This window comes from Scomber japonicus, chromosome 3 (genome assembly GCF_027409825.1).
Source record: "Scomber japonicus isolate fScoJap1 chromosome 3, fScoJap1.pri, whole genome shotgun sequence".
Taxonomy (NCBI): Eukaryota; Metazoa; Chordata; class Actinopteri; order Scombriformes; family Scombridae; genus Scomber; species Scomber japonicus.
The window spans coordinates 3222501-3230000 of record NC_070580.1 but is presented as its reverse complement, the minus strand read 5'-3'; positions in this window follow the sequence as shown (position 1 = coordinate 3230000).

Genomic DNA, 7500 nt, shown 5'->3' with positions numbered 1-7500 from the left:
ATCAGATTCTGCCCAGCAACAGGTTGCCATGGTCAGCTAAGGCCCTGCGGTTGCTATGGCGATTTCAGGATCTGCCTTGAAAAATGTCTCAACATTCTAAAAGATTTGGCTTCTGACAAGGTTCCGAACAATTGCAAACTGTGAGAAAACCGTAACTCCTGTCCAAAAACCGAAAACACCGTGAGAGACACAGAAGCCGGCAGATTCTGACAGTGTTTATTTTATTCAGATATTCCTTAAAATGAGCGAGTAAGCTCAGTGCGAACACAGAGTGAGATTCTTTTGAAATAAGAAGACGATTACATTAGGTTTAATGGGGAGCGAGACAGGTATTGCCGCCGGTCTCGGCCCCCCCGTTTAAATTTTGTGCAGATCCCGCCTGTCAAAGTCACATTTTATGAATCCCAACACCTATGTCTGCATTTTGACAAAAAATTATTTGTCTCCTTTTTACGGTTTGGCCGTGAGCTCGAGTTAAAAATAAAAATTAAGGTTATGGTTTACTGCTTCTCACACTCTAGCTAACTGCTGCTTCCACTCTAACTTTGACGAAAAAGTGATTTCCACTCCTCGTTTGACTTCTCATAGTTTGAAAAGTTTACATGTTATGTTAAAATAGTTTGTATTTGTCCAGAGAGGACAAATTTTCCTCCGTTTTGAAGTTTTAATCACGTTTCTACGTGCACGTATGAGCGAGCTAGGTGACTCTGAAAAAAGGTGAAATTTTGTGTTTTTAAAAAAAAATTCCCATTCATTTTCAATGGAGAATTATTCCCGGTTTTTTGGGAATAACTTTGGGAAAAATTGGAATTTCAACACCAAAAGTCATAGCACCCCTCCCCCGATCGAGCCGCACGTTTTGATGTATATATTGTTGGGGTTTTCTCAAAGCTGCGGGACGAGTTACGCGCTGAAATATGGCAAGAGAGAATTGTAAAGTAAACACTAGAAAATTCCAGGGAAATTTTGAGTGCCACGGGGCTACTGCCGGGACGAGTACACGATTTATTTCCAGTCTTCAAAAGTCACCCTGATCATATAACACTAAGTAACTTTTACTGTGGCAGTATTAAGTACATCTTACTAGTCAGTATCAAGTGTAACAGTAGATGTAAGCAGAGAGTAGCACACAGAGCACAAGGCAGTAGCAACATGCACTAACTCTAAGCACTACAACACAGTGTGTACACATACACACACACACACACACACACACACACACACCAGCCTGCATTTGAGCAGTAAGACTGTCAGTATAATTTATATGTATATATAGAGAGTATCAATACTAGCTCGGCTGCTACCCCAGTTAACTGGCAAAACAGACAGACAGGTAGAATTAGCCAATCACAAAAAGGTAGATCAGTTTAGCCAATCACAAAAAAGTAGGTCAGATTCTGCCCAGCAACAGGTTGCCAAGGTCAGCTAAGGCCCTGCGGTTGCTACGGCGATTTCAGGATCTGCCTTGAAAAATGTCTCAAAATTCTAAAGGATTTGGCTTCTGACAAGGTTCCGAACAATTGCAAACTGTGAGAAAACCGTAACTCCTGTCCAAAAACCGAAAACACCGTGAGAGACACAGAAGCCGGAAGATTCTGACAGTGTTTATTTTATTCACATATTCCTAAAAATGAGCGAGTAAGCTCAGTGCGAACACAGAGTGAGATTCTTTTGAAATAAGAAGACGATTACATTAGGTTTAATGGGGAGCGAGACAGGTATTGCCGCCGGTCTCGGCCCCCCCGTTTAAATTTTGTGCAGATCCCGCCTGTCAAAGTCACATTTTATGAATCCCAACACCTATGTCTACATTTTGACAAAAAATTATTTGTCTCCTTTTTACGGTTTGGCCGTGAGCTCGAGTTAAAAATAAAAATTAAGGTTATGGTTTACTGCTTCTCACACTCTAGCTAACTGCCGCTTCCACTCTAACTTTGACGAAAAAGTGATTTCCACTCCTCGTTTGACTGCTCATAGTTTGAAAAGTTTACATTTTATGTCAAAACAGTTTGGTATTTTTCCAGAGAGGACAAGTTTTCCTTCGTTTTGAAGTTTGAATGATGTTTCTACGTGCACGTATGAGCGAGCTAGGTGACTCTGAAAAAAGGTGAATTTTTGTGGTTTTAAAAAAAAATTCCCATTCATTTCCAATGGAGAAATATTCCCGGTTTTTTGGGAATAATTTTGGGAAACTTTGGAATTTCAACACCAAAAGTCATAGCACCCATCCCCCGATCGAGCCGCACGTTTTGATATATATATTGTCGGGGTTTTCTCAAAGCTGCGGGAGGAGTTACGCGCCGAAAAACGGCGGAAGAAGAAAAATAATAATATTAAGTATGGAGAAGATTAATAGTTGCCTCGGGCTTTGCCCGAGGCATTCCTCTCCAGCTTCTGGAGTGGAATGCCTCGGGGCTTGAACCCCGTGGCACTAACTAGAAAATTCCAGGGTGCCACGGGGCTACTGCCAGGACGAGTACAGCAGAGAGTAGCACACAGAACACAAGGCAGTAGCAACATGCACTAACTCTAAGCACTACACTACAGCACTTGACGCTTCACACATACCCTGTATTAGCACACAACATAGTGTATACAAACACACACACACACACACACCTGCCTGGCCTGCATTTGAGCAGTAAGAGTGTCAATAACTGATGCTTCCACTCTAACTTTCAAGAAAAATTGACTTCCACTGCTAGTTTGACTGATCATACTTTTAAAAGTTTACATGTTATGTTAAAACAGTTTAGTGTTGTGAAGAGAGCACACGTTTTCCTTCGTTTTAAAGTTTGAATCACATTTCTATGTGCAAGTATGAGAGAGCTAGGTGATTCTGAAAAAAGATGAAATTTTGTGTTCAAAAAGAAATTCCCATTCATTTCCAATGGAGAATTATGCCTGTTTTGTTTTGGGAATAACTTTGGGAAAAATTGGATTGTCAACACCAAAAGTCATAGCACCCCTCCCCCGATCGAGCCGCACGTTTTGATGTATATATTGTTGGGGTTTTCTCAAAGCTACGGGAGGAGTTACGCGCCGAAATATGGCAAAAGAGAATTGTAAAGTAAACACTAGAAAATTCCAGGGAAATTTTGAGTGCCACGGGGCTACTGCCGGGACGAGTACACAATTTATTTCCAGTGTTCAAAAGTCACCCTGATCATATAACACTAAGTAACTTTTACTGTGGCAGTATTAAGAACATCTTACTGGTCAGTATCAAGTGTAACAGTAGATGTAAGCAGAGAGTAGCACACAGAGCACAAGGCAGTAGCAACATGCACTAACTAAGCACTACAACACAGTATGTACTCACACACACACACGCAGGCACGCACACACACACACACACCAGCCTGCATTTGAGCAGTAAGACTGTCAGTATAATTCATATGTATATATAGAGAGAGTATCAATACTAGCTCGGCCGCTACCTCAGTTAACTGGTAAAACAGACAGACAGGTAGAATTAGCCAATCACAAAAAGGTAGGTCAGTTCAGCCAATCACAAAAAAGTAGGTCAGTTTCTGCCCAGCAGCAGGTTGCCATTGTCAGCTAAGGCCCTGCGGTTGCTACGGCGATTTCAGGATCTGCCTTGAAAAATGTCTCAAAATTCTAAGAATTTGGCTTCTGACAAGGTTCCGAACAATTGTAAACTGTGAGAAAACCGTAACTCCTGTCCAAAAACCGAAAACACCGTGAGAGACACAGAAGCCGGCAGATTCTGACAGTGTTTATTTTATTCAGATATTCCTTAAAATGAGCGAGTAAGCTCAGTGTGAACACAGAGTGAGATTCTTTTGAAAAAAGATGACGATTACATTAGGTTTAATGGGCAGCGAGACAGATATTGCCGCCGGTCTCGGACCCCCCGTTTGAATTGTGTGCAGACCCCGCCTGTCAAAGTCACATTTTATGAATCCCAACACCTATGTCTATATTTTGACAAAAAATGATTTGTCTTCTTTTTACGGTTTGGCCGTGAGCTCGAGTTAAAAATAAAAATGAAGGTTATGCATTACTGCTTCTCACACTCTAGCTAACTGCCGCTTCCACTCTAACTTTGACGAAAAAGTGATTTCCACTCCTCGTTTGACTGCTCATAGTTTGAAAATTTTACATTTTATGTAAAAACAGTTCGGTATTTTTCCAGAGAGGACAAGTTTTCCTCCGTTTTAAAGTTTTAATCACGTTTCTACGTGCACGTATGAGCGAGCTACGTGACTCTGAAAAAAGGTGAAAAAAGGTGAAATTTTTGGGGTTTTTCAAAAAATTCCCATTCATTTCCAATGGAGAAATCTCCCGGTTTTTTGGGAATAACTTTGGGAAACTTTGGAATTTCAACACCAAAAGTCATAGCACCCATCCCCCGATCGAGCCGCACGTTTTGATGTATATATTGTCGGGGTTTTCTCAAAGCTGCGGGAGGAGTTACGCGCCGAAAAACGGCGGAAGAAGATGTAAGAATAAGTATGGAGAAGATTAATAGTTGCCTCGGGGCTTTGCCCCGAGGCCTTCCTCTCCAGCTTCTGGAGTGGAAGGCCTCGGAGCTAGAACCCCGTGGCACTAACTAGAAAATTCCAGGGAGATTTTGAGTGCCACGGGGCTACTGCCGGGACGAGTACAGCAAAGAGTAGAACACAGAGCACAAGGCAGTAGGAACATGCACTAACTCTATGCACGACACTACAGCACACACACACACACACACCATACCTGCCTGGCCTGCATTTGAGCAGTAAGAGTGTCAATAACTGACACTTCCACTCTAACTTTGAAGAAAAAGTGATTTCCACTCCTCGTTTGACTGCTCATAGTTTGAAAAGTTTACATGCTATGTAAAAACAGTTTAGTGTTGTGAAGAGAGCACAAGTCTTCCTTCCTTTTAAAGTTTGAATCACATTTCTATGTGCAGGTATGAGAGAGCTAGGTGACTCCAAAAAAAGTTGAAATTCTGTGTTTAAAAAGAAATTCCCATTCATTTCCAATGGAGAATCATGCCTATTTTGTTTTAGGAATAACTTTGGGAAAAATAGGAATTTCAACACCAAAAGTCATAGCACGTCTTTCCCGATCGAGCCGCACGTTTTGATGTATATATTGTCGGGGTTTTCTCAAAGCTGCGGGAGGAGTTACGCGCTGAAATATGGCAAAAGAGAATTGTAAAGTAAACACTAGAAAATTCCAGGGAAATTTTGAGTGCCACGGGGCTACTGCCGGGACGAGTACACGATTTATTTCCAGTGTTCAAAAGTCACCCTGATCATATAACACTAAGTAACTTTTACTGTGGCTGTATTAAGTACATCTTACTAGTCAGTATCAAGTGTAACAGTAGATGTAAGCAGAGAGTAGCAACATGCACTAACTCTAAGCACTACACTACATCACTTTACACTTCACATATACTCTGTGATAGCACAATACAGTGTGTATTAACACAACACAAACACACACACACACACACACATACACACACACCTGCCTGGCCTGCATTTGAGCAGTAACAGTGTCAATAACTGATGTTTCCATTCTAACTTTGAAGAAAAAGTGATTTCCACTCCTTGTTTGACTGCTCATAGTTTGAAAAGTTTACATGTTATGTTAAAACAGTTTAGTGTTGTGAAGAGAGCACAAGTTTTCCTTCGTTTTAAAGTTTGAATCACATTTCTATGTGCATGTATGAGAGAGCTAGGTGACTCTGAAAAAAGTTGAAATTTTGTGTTTAAAAATAAATTCCCATTCATTCCCAATGGAGAATTATGCCTATTTTGTTTTGGGAATAACTTTGGGAAAAATTGGAATTTCAACACCAAAAGTCATAGCACTCATCCCCCGATCGAGCCGCACGTTTTGATGTATATATTGTCGGGGTTTTCTCAAAGCTGCGGGAGGAGTTACGCGACGAAATATGGCAAAAGAGAATTGTAAAGTAAACACTAGAAAATTCCAGGGAAATTTTGAGTGCCACGGGGCTACTGCCGGGACGAGTACAGCAAAGAGTAGAACACAGAGCACAAGGCAGTAGGAACATGCACTAACTCTATGCACGACACTACAGCACACACACACACACACACCATACCTGCCTGGCCTGCATTTGAGCAGTAAGAGTGTCAATAACTGACACTTCCACTCTAACTTTGAAGAAAAAGTGATTTCCACTCCTCGTTTGACTGCTCATAGTTTGAAAAGTTTACATGCTATGTAAAAACAGTTTAGTGTTGTGAAGAGAGCACAAGTCTTCCTTCCTTTTAAAGTTTGAATCACATTTCTATGTGCAGGTATGAGAGAGCTAGGTGACTCCAAAAAAAGTTGAAATTCTGTGTTTAAAAAGAAATTCCCATTCATTTCCAATGGAGAATCATGCCTATTTTGTTTTAGGAATAACTTTGGGAAAAATAGGAATTTCAACACCAAAAGTCATAGCACCTCTTTCCCGATCGAGCCGCACGTTTTGATGTATATATTGTCGGGGTTTTCTCAAAGCTGCGGGAGGAGTTACGCGCTGAAATATGGCAAAAGAGAATTGTAAAGTAAACACTAGAAAATTCCAGGGAAATTTTGAGTGCCACGGGGCTACTGCCGGGACGAGTACACGATTTATTTCCAGTGTTCAAAAGTCACCCTGATCATATAACACTAAGTAACTTTTACTGTGGCAGTATTAAGTACATCTTACTAGTCAGTATCAAGTGTAACAGTAGATGTAAGCAGAGAGTAGCAACATGCACTAACTCTAAGCACTACACTACATCACTTTACACTTCATATATACTCTGTGATAGCACAATACAGTGTGTATTAACACAACACAAACACACACACACACACACACACATACACACACACCTGCCTGGCCTGCATTTGAGCAGTAACAGTGTCAATAACTGATGTTTCCACTCTAACTTTGAAGAAAAAGTGATTTCCACTCCTTGTTTGACTGCTCATAGTTTGAAAAGTTTACATGTTATGTTAAAACAGTTTAGTGTTGTGAAGAGAGCACATGTTTTCCTTCGTTTTAAAGTTTGAATCACATTTCTATGTGCAAGTATGAGAGAGCTAGGTGACTCTCAAAAAAAGTTGAAATTTTGTGTTTAAAAATAAATTCCCATTCATTCCCAATGGAGAATTATGCCTATTTTGTTTTGGGAATAACTTTGGGAAAAATTGGAATTTCAACACCAAAAGTCATAGCACCCCTCCCCCGATCGAGCCGCACGTTTTGATGTATATATTGTTGGGGTTTTCTCAAAGCTACGGGAGGAGTTACGCGCCGAAATATGGCAAAAGAGAATTGTAAAGTAAACACTAGAAAATTCCAGGGTGCCACGGGGCTACTGCCAGGACGAGTACAGCAGAGAGTAGCACACAGAACACAAGGCAGTAGCAACATGCACTAACTCTAAGCACTACACTACAGCACTTGACGCTTCACACATACCCTGTATTAGCACACAACATAGTGTATACAAACACACACACACACACACA